We start from the raw sequence: 19,335 nt of genomic DNA, 5'->3' as shown, positions 1-19,335 counted from the left end.
GGATGTCTTTGGCTGACAGATATCATGTGAGTTGTGCCTCATGAATGCAGAACAGCCCAGTGCCTTCAAAGTACACCAGATGCAGAGGTATCAGTTTCCTGGAAACACTGCTGTTGTTTGGCTTCCTTCTTGTTATTAACGTTATGCCCTCAGCAGGAAATCTGGATGTGAGAGGGGGACACAGTTAGGGAAGGTTTGGGTTGAGGATGCTGCTTGTCCAAGTGAAGGGTTTGCAGCCAAGCCTGTGGATGCTTGTAGGGAACTCGGTGTGGACTGGCCAGGATTCTGTTGTGCTAAGGCTCTACCACAGACAAAGCCTTCCATGCACATGCCTACAAGGGCTTAAAAATAGGCTTTTTTCTATTCAGTTCTCACATCTGTGGGTCTGGCCCCCTCATGCCAAAGGGGAAGTTGCACATTTTGGAGGAAGTCACAGCCTGTGTGCTCTGCCCCAGGTTCACTCACTGGAATGCAACATGGACCCTCAACATTCGAGAAGACTCACCCCAGCCCCAATGGGTGATCAATCCTCAAATCTGCGAGGATTGCCAGATAGTTACAGATCCATCCTTTCCAGGCACAATTACCATCCAAAGGGATGCAATTGCATCTCCATTGTAAACACTGGGACAGGGAAATCCCATTCTTTTCAGATCTTCTGATTTGTTTTGTGTAGCACTAGAGGACACTGGTCTATAATCACAGAGCCTGAGTGCTGCTGCACTCCATCTGTTGGGATGGTGACAGCAGCACATAAATTAAAGAAATCCACTGAAATCAGAGTGGTTTCCACTCTCATGGGACTGAGGCCAGGGTGGGAACAGGGATCAGAGTAACACTGTGATTGTGGAGCGATTCATTTCCTCTGCCTGTGCCTCAGTTTCTCCAGCTATGAACCTGGTGAGGACATAGGTTTGTTATGTTGCATTGTATGTTTGAGATTGCTGTGTTGTCTGCAAAGGTGGTTGTAATCCTCAGATGTTGTGGGAGTGGGAAGGATTATCATCATTATTTCTGACAGGCAGCTATAATTCATCTTTGCTTACCAGACCCCTATGGTAGTTTTATTGTAAAATGAGTAAAGGTTATTTCAGCCTGGGAATCATGTGAGCTTATTTATTGTTGAGACTGATAATAAATTGGATCCAGACAGTGTTGCCTGAGCTGTGCAAACAGAGAAAATTTTATGATTCCTAATTTAATTTGTGCTTTCTATTTCACACTATTTGTATTCTCTCAAAGTCTGAAAACACTTCTTCACCATTTGATCTTGACTTTTCCCATTTGATGAATGGTGATTATTTCCATTTCTCCTTTCCTGAATATTTTTCTCTGTTTTGTATAAAATATGAAACAATGATTTAATTAAGCTCTTGAAAGTAAAGCTTTTTCAAGTTATTTTAAGCTCCCTCCACTGGAAGCTTCTGCAACAGCATTGGAGAATGAATTTACTTGGGATAAATACCACTGGACTTGGTTTTATGCTGTGCATTCCTGTAAGGATTATACAAAAGGGAGGTTGTGTTTATCTTTTCCTTATGTGCAGCATTTTCTGTGATGAGATCTGAAAGCATTTGACATACACTAACAGCTTAACCCTCACCACAGGCCTTTAGGAAGCAAATACAGTAATTCCAGGGCAAAATATACGGCTCCAGTTAAGGAGCAACCTTAAGGGATGGACCAAGGAATAGGATGAGAGGAGAAATGCAGGGTCATGCTGAAAGCTGCAGAGAAGTTTCTTGCACCATTTTGAATGGACAGCAAATGTAGTAGCAGAAGAGAAGGTGCTATTGTCCAAACTGAGAAAGATAGGAAAAGGAATCAAATGAAAGGCTCACAGGACTGAATGAAATATATTCACAAAATGCAACTATTCATCACACCATCTTTCCTCCTAAGTGACACTACCCAGTCTTCTATCCCATGCCTTCTTCTCAGAAGGACTTCTTAAAATCCTGTTGCATGTTTATCTGCAATGAAATCCCTCTTGGAAACCTGCTGCCCGGAGCACTGCCTGCAGTAATGTTACTGCAGCCACCCCACCTCTGCACAGAGGCTTGGGAGCCTCCCTTTGCAGGGACAGCTTTGCAAAGGTGTGGGTGAGGGTGCAGAGGGAAAGCTGCATCTCATGGTGTGGGTTTTTCTTCTTTTATTTTTAGGGCTTCCACTAGCTGTTTAATAACCCAGTATTGATGAAAGAGATCCTTTACCGCCAACTTACTTAGTTTTCTGCAATGAGCTAATGTTTAATTAATGTGAAATAACTTTCGTGACCAAATGTATCCTTTTAGATTTACTGTAGGGGACAGTTTGAAAATCAACTTAAGTGGCCAATGATGGCAAATGTATTTATTAAGGTTTAAATATGTGTAAATGAGTTGGTGCTTATTTGCAGAGCTGTTAAACTACAGTAAATATGCTATTTGTCAATTGGTGGTTAATTAACATCCATTAGCTCTCCATTAAGAACACAGTTTGGTGTCTGAATTTCCTTGCCTTAGTACTAACTTTGAATTAGGGCTGTATGTTTTCCTATTCATACACGGCAGTTTTAAAAATCCAGTGCCAGTCCTTGGAACTTACCTTGCAGGGCAGAAAATTAAGAAAGGGAGAAGGAGTGTTTTATTGCCCAATATCACAGCTCCTATTTAGGAACTAGGCAGCTTCCTTCTTCTCATATCTCCCAGACTTTTGTAGCCAGTGCAAATTGTGGAGTTGTTCCGGATATTTAATGCCTTTGTGCCTCTGTGAGGATTTTAGGACGCGTTAGTGCAAGAGCTGCAAAGGCCTGCATGGACGATGCAGACGGGGAGGATCATGAAGGTTCCGTTTAATCCCCCCCAGAAATTGCCGAGGATGACGTTCCTGAGTGAAGGCTCTTGGGGGCGAGGGACAGGGAGCATCCCCTCCCAGCCGGCCGCTATGCCAGCAAGCAACCACAAGGTGACACTGTCCCAGTACATTATTTATGTTTTGACAGAGGAACGTGCGTTAATACATTTCCCATAAAAGGTGGCTCTAAGCATCACCGTCTGCTCCCTGCTCCCTAACTGAAAACTAAAGGGCTGAGGCCTTCACTTGTTATATCCAGAAATTAGGGATATTTTCAAAAGACATCGAATTTCAAATGATGGAGTATGTTGCTTGCAGGGAGAGCAGGGGAAAGTTCTGTTTCTTTTTTCAGTTATGCAAATACACAAGCAAAGAAATATAGGCCTGAGAGGCTTTTTACAAGCTAGGCTTTTACCCAGAAACATTTATTTGTTTGTATGCTTTGCTTATTTGCTGCAATTGTTTTTGGATGGTTTCATTAAGTGAGGTTAAGATGTGCCATGGGTGTAACTCAGGTGTAGAGTTAGTAAGACCTGACACACACGAATGGCTAACACAATAAGCATCTCAGAATGGGACACCATATCATATCTGTCATGTTTTACAGTCAGACATGGTATCAGAAGCATCTATTAAAAAACCAAAACTGCAAAGCACACTAAAATCCAGGTAAAAGATATTTTTGTAGGAGCAAACTTTGGACCCGATTTTCTCCAGGTAGATATTCATTTACATACAGCCATCCTGATTTCCCAGGTCAGGTTTAGGGAGTTAACTGGATTGTTTGTGTATGTAATCATGAATAATCATCTAAACCTGATACTGTTCAGTTACCACATGCTCTGTGCCTCCAAATATCTACTTTGGTTTTAGTACCATTAGCTAAATTGGTAGACATATTAACTGCTTCCTCTTGATTTCTCCCTCATGAACTTGCAGTCTGCCTGTGGTTTGTTGCTCTGAAATTATTGAAGGAACAGTCAGAGAAAACAATGTAAGTTTAATCAGCTCAGTCTTGTTTCATCAGTCATCAAAGTCCCCTTGCAGCAGCCTTGTACTTGGAACTTCCAAAATAAATTGTCCCTTTGTGTGTGTAAGGGGAGCACAAGGGGAGCAATGAGATGCTCAGGCCAGGTAAGGAAATGCAGTAAATATAAATGGGCTTTCCTAGAAAAGCACCAGCTTGTTCAAGCTCCTTCTGGTCCCATGCATGTTTCCAGCCTCACTGGGAAGCTTTTTGTGATACTTGACATGGTACCCAGGTGCCTTATCAATCATCATCTGGGTATGTAACTTCTGGCAAATGATATTAGCAGCTTTGGTTTGAGGTGAGACACCTGCAAGTAGAAATCATGACTTGCCCTCCTCTTCCCTGACAATTCTAGAGGCAGCGAGGAATGTTCTGGTGACATTTCTGCAGAACATCAGGACAGGCAGGCCCAGCCTTAGGGAAGGATGGGGACAGGCAGTGCCTAACTAACAGAGTTATCAAGTTCAGTGGGGAAACGTGAACTACAGCTCTCAGGAGACATTCCCTTCCCACAAGCAAATGTATTGTTGAGAGACTCAAACCAAAAAGTACTAAATTCAGAATGGCAAAACATTTGGCTCCATCGAAAACAGCTACATTCCCTAATCAACCTTGGCACATTATTTAAGCACTCTTCATTTTGGACTTTTTATTAAAAAATATTTCCCCTCTTATCCCTAATTTAGGATGAATACCTGTGATGAAGTTGTTGGAATTTTCCACAAGGAAGAAGTTCTGATTTGTTTTTTTCTGAGCTCAGCTTTAAAAATTGAGGTAGCTGCACTTGTTTCTGTGAAGTGCTTTGATATCCATGGATGAAAAGAACCATAGAAGTGCTAATTATTGTCATACTGGTTTTAATTATTCTGTCATAGTGATGGAGCAACTGCCAGTTTTCAGCCAGTAATATTTTTTTACAAGATGTTGTCCAGTCCACAGTTTTCACAGAAACAGTCAGATACTTCTTTTTAATTGTTGTAAAAGAAAGAAAAAAAGAAAATCCTCTCCCTCCTCAGCAGCTGCTAGAGTTCTCTGATGAAAGTTCAAATCTGCCTACATTTGTACAGGATGTTAGTATCAGGATGGTAATGAGGAGAGGAGAGATGGAAAGCTCAAATTGTTAGATATTGCAGAGAAAACAGTGGGAAGAGCTAGCAAGGGCAAGAAGCTCTGAAATTTGCTGTCTACAATGATTTGAAGTGAAAAATGTGCCTCCCAAAAATCCAGGAAAGATGTGATTTTCAACTCTTTTATTATTGCTGTTCCTGTTATTTATTGGAAGTACATTTTATTCTTTTTCTGGGAAGTACTGTATTTCCAGTCAGCTCAAACCAGCTCAGCTGAACTGTTTAATTCAACCAGTTTGAAGCAAAAACTTTGTTTACGCAGCAGTATCACCAGTCCTCATGAGAGCTGTAGTTTAAAGGCCTCAGTGCTCTTATCTTTTCAGCCATTCTTCCTGGCTGTGCTACAACCCTCTAAGGCATCCCTTGCTTCATCCGAGGCCAGTGTCATGTCAGTGGAACCCCATGGCTACACTGGAGGAATGTGTTTATCCCTGCAAAACTACCCAGCAAAAATCTGAGTGGTTTCCCTAAGGTACTTGAGCAAAGGCATAGCACCTGGTGAGACAGCTCTGGCTGGGGTTTAATGCAGAGGGGAGGATTTAGGGCCAGCCAAACAAACACACACAGAGTTTATCTGCTGTGTTCTGTCCTCACGGCGGAACGATCAGTGCCGTGACTTCGCTGAGGGAAAGGAACTGTGCAGTGGCTGACTGTTGGTGACTGGCCTGGGCTACACCCCAGATATGAACCAGGACATCTGTGGAAATGGTCTAAATATGTTCATATTGCACAGCTGTTCACAGGGGAGAAGAAGTTGCCACCTAGTAAGGACATAATGAGTGGGTGATGCCTTTTGGAGGAGGCACAGAAAATTCTGTGCAATTTATGGGAATAAGATGAAGATGTGCAGAAAGCTTCTTAATTTCATAATTGCATTATTCCAATGTAGAGAAAAAGCACCTGCAGAAGACACAACTGGCATGGGCATGTCATTCCCTTGCCGTCATGACTTTGTGTGTCCCTGTGTCAGAAAGCATATCTGGGGCAAGCAGTGACTCTTCATGACTGACATGGGTTGTTGGTCTCCAGAAAAAAGTAACAGTAATATTCCTTTGGGGAAAAGACTTTCCCTCTTGGTCTGACAAATGTGATATCAGACCACTAAAACACAGAGATAATTTGGTTTTTTCCCCATTTGTACACTTTGTTTGCTTTCTGCTTGTTTCCAGTGATGTAGTCTAGTTCCTCAAAATCAACATGATACAGCAAATGGAAACCTAAGAAAAGCCTTAAACACCCAAGTCCCTTCACACATGTATTCTTTGTTTTAGTGTTAATTAAAAAAAAAAAAAGGTCATTTATGTAAAAGCCTTTGATGCAGCAAGCCATAATATTGTGTTTGTGTTGGGGTTTATTAATAAGAAGCAGAAAGATTTTGCCTGTCACTGCAGTTACTACTCAGTTGTTGCCTGAGGATTATGAGGCTTTTAAACAGATAATATGCAGTTATTTTTCCTGTTCTGGAGAGAGCCTGGTGGTTCTCCATGTGAGTCAGCCATAAAGCAGAGGAAGCACACACAGTGAATATGTCACCAGGGCCTGGAAGCCTCTTTTAGACTCTGTTATAATTTTCTGTGCCTCACCAAGTAGGTCTCTGGCCTAGTGACATCTGAGTGACTGTCCCACCTGAGCAAGTAAAACAGCAGAAGAAAAAAATAACTTCTTTGGCCACTTGAGTGGGGAAACAGCACAAAGGAAGTGATGAATATCTAGGGACTAGCCCTTTCTCTGAAGGGGCAGTTGGTATGGTCAATGTGCTGTTGTACCTCAGAGACAGGGAATTTTCTTTTGGAACGTTGAAAATGTAAATGGAAGTAATGTAAAAGTAGCTTGTAGGCTTGGGGAAATTCTTACAAAATGTTATCATTTAGGAAAGAAAAATCAGGATGGATTCACATGGGTGAAGTAGCATTACACAGGGACAAGTAGCATTTTCTTTCCTATGCTATGGTCAGAAGTCATGAACCAAAGCAAGACAATTTCAGGATGAGCCTCAGTTTGTCTGTGGGAATTGACATGCAGCATCTGACAATCTGCCACCCTGCTGGCCAGCCTGCACCTCCCTGTGCCCAGGACCGGGTCTGTGCTATAAACCTTTGTAACTCTGGTCACAGGCGCAAGGAGAGGCGATGCTGAGTGTGACACTACAAGAGCCAAAGTGCAGATGCAGCTCCCTGGCCTTGTAATCCCTTTGCCAAGAGTGTTTACTGAAGGAATGAAGAGATAGGAAGTGTGTTACTGCCACATCAGCAGAATGTCAACTTAGGATGGCTTTGCCAACATAGCTAAACCTTTAGGTTGTTCTCACGGGAGCTTTAAGGGGAGGCTGTCTTTGGGGGCGTGCATTGCCAGCCTAATGAAAACAAGGCACTGTGATTTTAACAGGTGTTAAACACAATGGCAAGAAGGAGCTTGAGGTTTAACTAACTGGTTTTTAATTCATCACGGAAACATACTGCCGTATTTGTGCTAAGCTGTTAATACACATTAGCTAGTTAAATTCTTTGCACTTCTTAAATCCCAGTACGAGCTGAGCAAGACAGAATATTTTTTTAAAAAAAGAACATCTATACTAAGTTAAAATCCTAAATACAGGCACTGAATGGAACTTTCCAGGGTTCTTTTTACTGAATATAAATCTTACTGTGGACTTTCTGTATTTTCTTTGGAGGATGTCTGATGAGGGAATAAGAAGAAATGTTTCTACATTGGTTTTTCTTCTTTACTTCCTATTGCTTATATTCCAAATGTTGTTAAGAAATAATGAGAAAGCATTAATCATCTCTCTGGCTGGTCTAAGACAAAAAGAGAATCTACAAATCATACTGAATGCTTTGTGGGTTTTTTTGAAACACTTCCTAGTCTTAAACTCTATTTCCCTTTGCCTTAATTTCCCAAAGTTTTGTATTCTGACTTACTATTAATTGGCAGTAGTTGCTGTATTTGCCAGATGAGTCATCAAAACAGCTTTGTATCTTCCAGAGGGATGTAAGAATTTGGCAATCTCTTCAGCTCTGGTGAAATAATCAAGTGTTGTGGTTTAACCCCAGGCAGCAACCAAGCACTGCTGCTAACCCACATCCCCCTCACCCCAGTGGATGCAGGGGAGAATCAGGGGAAAAAAAGTAAAACTCATGGGTTGAGATGAGAACAGTACAACAACTGAAACACAGTAAAACGTAATAAAAATAGTAATAAGAGAAAGAGAGAGAAAAAAAAAAAAAAGAAAAGAAAGAGGGAGAGATAAAAACCCAATAAAAACAAGCGATCCACATCTCAATTGCTCACCACTCACTGACTGATGCCAAACCCATCCCCAGAGTGCAATCAGCCCCTCTTCTGGGTGACTCCCAGAGTCATGTGCAAACTGAGCATGATGTTCTATGATATGAAATATCCCTTTGGCCAGTTGGAGTCACCTGTTATGGCCATGCTTCTCACAGGTTTTTGTGCTTCCACTGGCAGAGCCTGGAAAATGGACAGGTCTTTGACTTATGGGAAACACTAGTTATCAACAACCAGAATATCAGTGTGTTATCAACATTGTTCTCATACTGAACCCAAAACACACAACTGTTCCCACTGCTGAGAAAAAAAAATCCTTTCCAAAACCAGGACTGAGGAAGACTAGAGCTTTAAGATGATGGGAGAAGTTTTCTTGAACTGCTGGAATCAAGGAATCAGGCAAAGTTGAGCAGCTTGTTCATCCTGTTAGGATTTGCCATGAGAGGTTCATTAGCTCGATAATCATATTCTAAACACAAAATGTTTCTCTATGTCTCAATCTCATCCATCTTCCTTGCAGCTATCCAAAAATTTGTCAGCTTTATGGAAAGATACTACAGAAACTAGAAACTATGGACACCACCTTCACATTGTAAAAGGTTTTGACTGCAGAGCCAAGGGCATCTATCCGATACTGATGACTTCTTGAATCTTTCCTTAGGGAGTTAAATACATGTAATAAACTAGAAGTATACTGCATGTTCCCCAGTCATCAAGACATTGACTCTAGCCAGGCCAGTGTGTTCAAACACTGTGTTTTAAAATTGGCTCCTGAAAGTGAGGACATCTTTAGAAAGCTGAAGAACCATAATGGAAATTATAAGGAAGACTCGATTTCCTGGTGAAGTAGGGGATTTTTTCCCTTTCTCTCTGAGCTGATTTGGTTTATTTTCTTTTTGTAAGCCCTGCTTCCTGACAAAATACCACAGAGCTTAAGACTTAATATTTGTCCTATTCAGTCATCCCAGTAAGTTGGAATATCACATATGCCAGTCTCACCTTGCTCATACTCATGCACACACAGAGCATGATGGTGTCACAGGCCTCTTTCCACAAAGGGCTGCACCCTCACCCTCCTTCACCAGTTTCTTTCCTCACTTGCAGTGCCTACAACATCCCCCACAGCTCTGTTGCGCTGTGTAGGTGAAGTGGGAAGGGTTCAGCCTGTGTGAAACCTAAATCTGTTGCGCAGTTCTCTGTGGCAGTAAGAGCAAACCAGCTTCCACTCCAAAGATTTAAGCAATGACACACTGCTGCTTTTCTGTGTATGAACAGAACCTCTGCTTCCTAGGGCTTTCTCACTGCAGGGCAGTGAGAGGGACTGCAGGCACACTGTATATGGTGTTGATGTCTTGCAGTTTCCTTTGGATATACTTGAGTGTTCATGGCCTTTTCTCTGCTTCAGTCAATTGTCCTTGATTTACACAGTGGCATAGAAAGAGCTGTCCAGTACAGAGCCCTTATCTGAGTCACCAAATCATAGATGGCTTGGGTTTGAAGAGACCTTAATGGTCATCTTCTTCCAACCCCACTGCAATGGCCAGGGATACCTTCCACTAGAACAGGTTGCTCAAAGCCCCACCCAACTTAGTCTTGAATGCTTCCAGGGATGGGGCATCCACAGCCTCTCTGGGCTACCTGTCCAGTGCCTTTCTGCCCTCACAGTAAAGAATTTCTTCCTAATATCCAATCTAACCCTACTATCTTTCAGTTTAAAGCCATTCCCCGTGTCCAATCACTACGTGCCCTCGCTAAAAGTCCTTCTTCAGCTTTCTTGTAGTCCAGCTCAGAAGAATGTAAAAGCAGAAAGAGCCGTCCAGAGGTTTTCTGTTGCCTCTGTAAACATCTGCATGATGGCTCTCAGCATTCTTTTACAGACTTTATGTTTACCAAAATACTTAAATTTCACTTCAGCTTCACTTGAGACTCCCTTGTCCTTACTTGTGTGGTATTAGTGCAGATGCATTTGTGTGATGGTTCACAGTGAGCAGTCAAGAGTCTCGTATCAGTGGCGGGATTCAATGGGCAAATATTTTTGCACAGGTATCCCTGCTGCTTTTTGAACCTTCACCATTGCTTACAGACATCTCAGTCTTTAAGCCATGGAATAGAGGCTGGAAATTTCAGCTGGTGTGAACAATGCATCCTCAGTGCCAACAGAGGTACATTGTGAACAAGGCACTGGCTTTTCATGAAGTACTCATCAAACACTTAGCAGCAGTGGACAGATTTGCTTCAGAAGGTTTCAAACAACAGAATGTGATCTGTATGGGATACATTGCTTGTGGCTAGGAGTTTGATCAGTATGGCCTCTCAGTGCCTGAGTTTTATTGTCAATTGAACAATGGCAATAAGACTGGCAATTTGTAATTACAGCATATTCAGCTAATGCAGATATTTCCCAGGGGAATATTCTCGTGTATCCATGTTTGTCTGAGGTCAGAGGAAGAATCTTTTCAAAAAAATTACTATAGTATGTGTTTTATTATATCCTTTAGTAAAGGAAAGGAAAGGTGTAGAATTATTCCATAATTCTTGAGAGCCAAATGTGTCTGAAGCCTTGCAGCCCTTGCTCAATAACTAAAAATTCCTTTTCTGCTCACTGAGTGCATAACAGATTTTCCTGTATGGTCTTCATGTGCCTCTTGGCTCTGGAGGATGGGCTCAGCTTGAGATGGGACAGAGACAGGACATATCATCTCTCTCTATGGCCTTGTGTCCTCTTGGGGGGTTGCTTGGTGTGTACAAGCACAGTCAGTACTTTGACAAATTCCAGTGACATCAGAGACCTAAAGCACAGTACCTTCTGTGGCATGTCTCTTTACACTGGGGTCTCTCCCTGCTGACCATGCAAGTGCTTTTGGGTGTTGGGAAGCTTTCACAGGTGAGTGGAGGTGTCCCATTGAACATCATGCTTGTGATAGAGGGAAATGGAGTTAAGGTATCTTCTTGGCTCTTTCTGTCATGTGATGCAGACACACATGGGCAGAGAGAGGCTGTAAGAACATGAGCTTCCTGCTGGATTTGGTTCTTGCATTCTCCTCTGCAGAAAATGTTTCTTGAATAGGGACCTCAGTCTGAACGCTGCTTTCACTTCACATTGTGTTCTAATAATATCACATAAGAGACATGAAATGGCTTTGATCACAGGGAGTAAATGCCACCAAATATTCTTCTTCCTGCAGCCTTTTCCTTGCTGCATTAAAAATTCATGGGTAATAGCAGATTCTTCTTTTCAGGACTTAGCTACATCAGCAGATGGTGAGAGTGGGCAGGAATACCGGGGCATGTTGATGGACAGAACAGGGGTGTCCTAAATGAGCTGGGTGCAGGAGAAATTTGCACTTAATTTGCTTATGCTGTGTCTGTCTGAAGCCACCCAGATTCACTGTTTGTTCCTCCCTTTGATGAGCAATGAACTTACTGGAAAATTGTTGTAGTTAAGTTAAATTGACATGAATCTGAAAGTATGCCTTAATTTCTGTGTTTGCTTTGTTCTTTGTGTTGCACTCATTCTCCAGCCAAGAGCAGTTTACAGAGAATGTGAGAGGCAGACTTCAGGAAATTAAATCATAGCCCCACAAAAATCAGTGGCAGAGGTCCACTTGATTATATCCCCCTGATTCATCCAAGGGGTTACTACTTGTCAAGGTTGCCTTTGACATTTCAGACACTGATAGACAAAAATTAGACATCCTTCTTCCACAGAATCCTCATCATGTTAGTAGGTAACCCCTTGCATTTGACAGTAAGGTTTTATCATGCCAAGCCTGCAGAAAGTTTTCCTGCCAGCTCCTTTGTACTGTACTCTCACCAGCTGAAAAGTAGCTCTGGTACACCATTTTTACCATTCTCTCTCAAAACTTTATGTGAAAGTGGTTGTCTTACCAAACCTCAGAAGTAGATATTTGAGTGACTTGGAGCCCTCCATTTCAAATTCAGGTCTCACCCTGATTCCCACTCACACCTAGAAAACACAGGATGATCTCTTGCAGACTGAAAGAATCAGGTGAAAAGGTGTTATGGACAATGATTTTGGGTAAAAAATAAATTTTTCCTGGAGGACACTTGAGGTAGCCTCACCCACACATGCGATAGGTGTGGTATTTGGAGTTCATCTTCCAGTCCATTCCTCTCTCAGAGGGCAAGTAATGAAGCATGAAAGTGCCCTATTCAGAGCTCCATCTCTTCATCAAAGGTTTTCTTTGGGCCTTTTCTTATTATCTTGCTCCAGTCTGATCCAACTTCAGTGATTTTTTTTCACATCACTTGCCTTTGTTCAGCCAGCTGCTACAGTGCTCTGACCAACCTGCTCTTTGTCCTTCCCTGATCTCTGCCTGCTGCAAGAAGCTAGCAGGCTCATTACATTATTTTAAAAAGTACTGGTGTGTTGTATAAATTAAGAAAGTAATAAAGTGTCACTGAAGGCCAGGACTGTGCACAACCCCCAGGGGTTTCACAGGAAGCAATGCTTCCGTTCCTGTATGGGTTGTGGGCTCTTTGTTCCACAAAACCCTGCCAGCTGCTGGATCTAACAGGTTGCTGGAGCGAAAGTGAGCATTTGCTGGCACTTAAGGGCCTGAACCAGGGCAAGTTCCCACACAGATTTTATGCCCCTTCAAGAGAACACCTGCTTATTCTCACTTCTGCCTGGAAGGATTTATAAATGGGCTCCCCAGACCTCTGTTTTAGGGAGCTGTTTCAGGATGTGTGCATCCCTCATCCAGCCCAGCCTTAGCAGAGTCATAAACAGTGGTTTAGGGAAGAATCTCTGTCCTTTGAAAGGTGTTGCATTATCTGAGAGGTGTTGCTTCATCTGAGTGGTTTGCAAGTTTGTCCACACTTGGGCTTGTTTTACCTTATTCATGATGATTTAAACATGAGCTGGGATGAAATGGAGTCAGGGTGGTTCTGAGATGAGGAGGTGATGCTCCTGCAAGAGGTGAAGCCCCCACAGATCATACAGCTGCATGGCCACTGCATCTGAACCTTCACAGAACTGAAGGTTCCTCTGCCTTGTCTGACAGAAGGAGCTGCTGGAATCACCTCCAGCAAAATGCCTTCTGTCTCTGAGAATTCCCCTAATTTCTGCACTTCTTGGTGGGCAGGTCCTCTGTTGTTCCACCCCTGCTCCTACTTCCCCCTTTCCCATGCTTAGACTTGGACCTAAAACAGCCACTCCTGGCCCTATTTCTTTGCTATCTGGCCCATATCAAGGACAGTGATATTAATCCTGCATCTGCCAGCTCTCTTAGAGGCTGCTGAAAGCACCCTATTTTACTCTCTTGTCACCAGGTGTTTGGCATTTGTGGCAAAGTATTGAACTAGGAACAAAAGTGGTACAATGTAAGACTCAAACAGGTACAACATAATATTTCAAGGAGATAGTATTTAACAATAGACAACCATTTAAGCAGACAAAAGCATGATTCAATTCAGTGGCTGGATGATAAAGGAAATAACGTTTGTGTTTAAAACAAAAAGAAAAATTCTTAACCTGGTGTGGTAATTAATCATTGAACCCAAGAAGGGGGTGAGTTTCTGTGCTTGAGGCAGATAGCTGGATAGGATGATCTGAGAAGTCCCTTCCAGCTTTAAGATGTACAAAAATTACATGGCCTGACAGAAATGGGGCATGGGAACAACATAGGAATGGAAGAGAAACTTGAAAATGTCAAGGTGAGAAGTTTAAAAGAGGGTAGTGGAAAGATGAGGAGAAAAGCTGGAACATTAAAAAGTTTATGTTGAAAGATTAGGCATGCAGTAATTCTAAGTGCTGATGCAGAGATATCCCTGATCTGTAGCCTGTAAGAATGGTATTAACTGAGCCCATGTCTGTGGGACAGCTCTCCTAGCTTTTCATCTTGAAGATCCAGACATTAAGATATGTTTTCCTCATTTTCAGACCTCATCACAGCAAAATGAATGAAAGTGTTTTCAGAGGCTTGAATTCAGGCAGGCCATAGTTTCAAAGGAAACTTTCTCCAAATTTTTGCATACAAATTTCTCTTGCATGTGAGGCTTTCTGACACTGTCTCATGTCCTGATAGCACACAAAACTTGAGAATTTTTCTTGTCTTGCTGCAGGCCTCAGTTTAAGTTTCATAAAAGCCATGCTGTAGCTGTTGTAATGGACAAGAAAATGCATGGCACAGAAGCCTGCTGCACTTTGTTGTTCACAATAAAACCAATTCTCTAGTAATGATGGATGTGTAGAATGTATCATTTCAGCAAGACTTTGGACCTCTCGTCAGAATCATTGCTGTCAGAGTGATTATGCTCATCCATTAGCATTGTGTTGAGAACTCCATGCCAGAGCAGGTCATGGAATATGCATCAGGGCTCCTCAGGATGGGTTTGACCATCTCTTAGCTGTATGGAATCCCTGTCTGCAGCCATCCACATCCCTTGCAACTGCCAGACAGCTGTTTCGGAGCCTGTTAAGGAGTAGGTTGGAAATAGGTCACGCCTGGCATGCTCTATGGCATGAGTCTTGTAGGGGCTTTGTGTGGAGTAGTGTCAGATCATGTCAGATCACACTGCAGCCTTCAGGGCTTCGCTCTCTGTGTGTAGGATTGGAAGCTTGTGTGAGGTTCTCTGCAATGGAGCTGTAAACTTTGACGTGCCCTGAGAGACAGGACAATTTAATATGGTTAAATTAGGCATCTGCTGTGAGCGCCCTCAAGACAAGATTACTTCTCTGAGGGCAGAGGGAGTCTAGGGAAATTAACTTTTTATGCCACTGTGACTGCTTCATTAAGTAATTTACCCAAATTCATAGCGGAATTTGGCCTGTCCTCCTAGAACTTCCCAACCTTTGGGTCATCTCTCTGCTTCTGTGTTGGGAGGGACTGTTAACCACTGTAGTCACTTGTGAAGTCAATCCTAATCACTTTTGCTGAGAACAATAAATATTCACTGGCACGGGAGGAAAGTTTTTGTGAGATACTAGGAGTAAGCAGATAGAGCCACTGCCTTCCTATGTGGAAGTGACTTATTTAAGGACTTGTAGGGTTGTACTCTGGCTCTGCCTGACTCATCAAGAGTTATGTGACACTGGTGAAGCAACGATTACTGCCAAATATAAAGAGATTTTGAAGCTGTCCTCAGTGGGAGGTATGGACTTCTTGTCTAGATTTGCATGCCTAACTCCTATAGTCACATTTTAAAAAGACGGGCAGACACACTACCTTGTTCCCACGAGGAATGTCAGAACTGGGATTGGCTACTCCCCTGCTGCTGGAGCCATGAGCCAGCCTTTCTTGTGGGGACAGGTCCCACATTTCCCCACTGGGACTGCTGGGCTGGGGGATGGCAGGCAGCTTGGCTACCTGCCACACAGCAGCACTGGCTGAGCAGCCTGGCCTCCAGTGGTTTCAAAATTATTTGACACCCTCTGTCAAGAAGCTGCTGCAGAGTCCAGTTGTGAGGTGTTGGTAAGGAGATCAATAATGTTATGTGATCTTCCAGAGGAAAGGCAGTGTGATGCTCTTGACACTACTGATGACTTTTGTTCTTGTATTGTTGCATTTATGTAAGACTGGAAGGGCAATTTTTGTTTTAAGCAAAAAAAGAAGCGCTCTCTTTATCTTGACCCTCTCAAGCAGGAAGGTTCCTTCTACAAATAAATCTGTAGTTCTATAAGCACTTGCTGTGATAGCAACCAGTAATTAAGGCTACAAACCATCTGCAGTACTAATTCTTTAATTCTGCTTTGTCATACTGATTTAAAAAAGACATCTTTAGGCTACTGTTATCCTCCTGTCCGGCCTTCAGATGTGGTCTTTAAGTAAAGGTGAAACTTTCTGAAAAGCCTGAGCATAAAATCTCTTTATCCAGTCAAACAAGTGTTTTTCTTTCAAAGGTGATAACACAGGTCTCTGTCCATGCAGCACAGAAGAAGATGAACTTCACAACTTGCTTTTAGCTGGTGTAGATCAGCATAGCTCTTCTGACAGTGGTGGTGAGATGTCAGCTTACAGCAATTGAGAACCTGGCCCTTGGCCTCTAAATTGTCCACACCAAGGAGATCAATTGTGAAACCAGATCAATTGCATAGTAGCAAGGTTACAAATTGGTGAAAATCAGCTCTTGCTCTTGTACAGGAGCTCTCTGTTCCAGCTCAGTGACTGTGCTTAGAGAGAGGTGTTGTGCATGCATGTTATCATCCACAGTTATGGCCTAGCTGAGTGCTCTCAGTGCAGTAAATTCTTCTACCTAATGAGGTCCTTACTTCAGAGGACGCTTGGCCTTGTTGCATTACATGTATGGTTGTTAGCCTTGTCTCTAAACTGGCTCTTCTTTTCAGCATCAAAAGCCAGTTTAATTTTTAGACTTGCAAAATATTCATAGAAACCATATATATTTCTATTTTTCTCAAACTGCAGAATTTTTACCTATAATAAGTGCTTTGTAAATTTGATTTCCCGTCTCTCTTCTAGCCCTGCTTTTCCTCCTTTTCTTCTGCTCCTATGGCTCCCTGTATCCCATGTACTAAAGGAGAATGGAACATAACTGCTTAATTGCAGTGGGATGCTGCCCTTGCACATCAGAGCAGAAATGTGTGCGTGTGGGAGCTGCAGATATGGGAATGAAGAGAGGACAGAGAGATCATGGCTGTCCTTCCACGGTCCCTTAATCTTCCTCACCATGTTGTGAAACCCCTTTGGCTCTTCCTTGTTCCTCTCCATAACTCCTCTGCCAATGAGACAAAATTGCATTTTCTCTTCATGGCTGAGAGGCTTTGAGCAGGCTCTGCTGCATTGTGCAGCAGTGTATCTTGACTAAATGCGTTATACCTCACAAAACATCATACGTTTTCACTCACTATTGCAGATATCCCAAATAAAGTCCCTATGTGCCTGGACTATGCTGGCAGAGCCATTGCAGAGTCCCTTAAAACTCTTGTGTCACTCATATGGTCTGGAGACTTGTGTGAGCAGTGTGATTTTTTTTGGTATTTTTCAGAAATGCCCTTTCCCTGATTCCAGCAATATTTGGGATCAAGTCATTAGCTTTGGTGTGGCTGGTAGGGAAGGAAAGTCAAGTGAGAACAGTTCCATTTTGTGTGGCTGTTTGTGGTGTGAGCTGACGAGCCTTGCTTTAGTCCTAGAGGGCAGCCATCCACATCATACAGATGGTTGTTGCAGTTGGCATTGACTGAAGTGCATGGATTGCTCTTTGCATTTAGCCACCTCAAATGCAAAAAAATCCCCACTCCTATTTGTGGACAGAGTCCATGCTTTCAGTGTCTCTTGGCTCTCCATGAAAAACAGATGGAACTTTAGGCTTTCACAATGTCAGTCCCTGAGTATCTGAAAAACTGAGCTGCCACACAGGGAGGCAGAGGTGACCTGACTACCTGTCATGGGGCAGCCCAGCACGGCATATCTCAACACATCTCCTGCCCATCCAGGACCAGCGTGGAGGTTCTCTCCTTTAGCCAGCCTAGGTGTCCACGCTGTGATGTCTCCAGCCCATTCCCCTCAAAGACACGGAAAGTAGGAATAGCCAGGCTGCCCCAGCTCATGTGCTTGTTTTCCCTCCAACTTGGTACACAAATAAATCCTGCATCCATAGCGTGGAAACACAGATACAGTCCTGAACCTGCCATCCAAACGTTTCTATCATGTCTCTGGCTGTGCCTTACAGTCTCTGCTCATCTAAGTGTGTTGCTCTGCACCCTGCTCCCTTTAAACAGGGTTTAAGTGTTTTGCTTTGGAGGGGAGTGATGTGGTACCTGCAGGGCTGGGCTCATGCTGCTCTGTCTATTCCTGAACTGCATAGTGACAAAGTCTGCTCAGTCGTGCTCATCCTGCCAGTCCTGCACCTACCAGGAGTACTGAAGAATGGCATGAAAAGGCTGCAATATGGATTTGTGGTGTCCATGCTCTGATTGATTACCTGAATTTTCCCTCAAGTTTTCAGAAGATAGGAAAGTTAGGAGCCAGACCGGCTGTTTCGTTATCTGCTTCCAGCAGGGGGAGATGGGTCCAGAGAGTTGTTTCTTCTGGGAGCACATATAGAAATAACATTATTTATTTTACTCACGAGGCACTCTCCTAGGATTTGAGTGATTCCTGCTTGTTTGGCCTTTTACACTTATGCAACCCCTTCCTTTTGCTTCTGTACACTTCAAAAAACAAATTAAACAAATTAGACATATCCACTTCACGTTTTGTTTTTGTTTTATTTTTCACAAGGTTCACAAGACCCTAAATGGAATTTCTTCCTCATCTCTCTGGTTGTTGCTGTTATTATTATTATATTATTATTATTATTATTATTATTATTATTATTATTATTATTATTATTATGTTATGCTGCAGTAGTTCTAATGAGTTCTAATAAATGTGTAAGAAGATTAAATCATCCCCTGTACTGCTGGATCAGCAGAGAGGGGCCTCTGAGCCCTCTGTGATGCACCTCTCTTAGTAGGGGGGCATGGCCACATGCAGTCTCACCTTGAATCAGGATCTTAGTGGAGCCTGGAGACAGGATTTCTTTCTTCTCCCTCCCTGAAACCCCTCTGTCGTTCTCTGTGTAAAACATATTGGTGCCACTTTCTATGAACTATATTTAACTAAGCATTAAATTTAGATTTAACTGGATAGTTATTGCCTCCTAAGTAAATACTCTGAGATAAGGAAATATTTAGTGAGCTCTAGCAGTTGGGTGGCAGATGCTTCTTGCATTGCATAATAGTTAATCTTCGACAAATATGTTTTCCTTACTCCACGGGCATTTAATTAACACACAATAGCTCTTATTAAATGTAGATGAAACATATTTGGGAGACCCTTGTAAAAAGGATCCATGCAGCACTGGCTTGCGAGAGAGGTGCGTTTCTTTCATTGCTAACTTCATATGGGACCAGGTCTTGTAGCTGTACTCAAAGTCTGTCACAGGGACTCAGAGGTTGCCCCTTGGTGATGTCCCTCTTCAGGCACGCCAGCAGCCTGATGTATCCCTGTGCCTTGCATTCTCCATCCTTGAGTGATGGTTACTAGTCAGCAATCAGGTGTCAGCAGCATGGTATTCTCCAGAGGATTATCCTTG

General features: G+C 42.7%; 1 protein-coding gene across 2 annotated transcripts in view; it reads left to right on the top strand.

Annotated features, from left to right (window-relative positions):
- LSAMP (limbic system associated membrane protein) overlaps positions 1-19,335 on the top strand; it is a 992,409-nt gene that overhangs the window by 673,567 nt on the left and 299,507 nt on the right. The window lies entirely within an intron of this gene.

Source organism: Zonotrichia albicollis, chromosome 2 (assembly GCF_047830755.1).
Source record: "Zonotrichia albicollis isolate bZonAlb1 chromosome 2, bZonAlb1.hap1, whole genome shotgun sequence".
Taxonomy (NCBI): Eukaryota; Metazoa; Chordata; class Aves; order Passeriformes; family Passerellidae; genus Zonotrichia; species Zonotrichia albicollis.
Note: the sequence above shows the minus strand (reverse complement) of the source record. Positions and strands in the feature narration are given on the sequence as shown.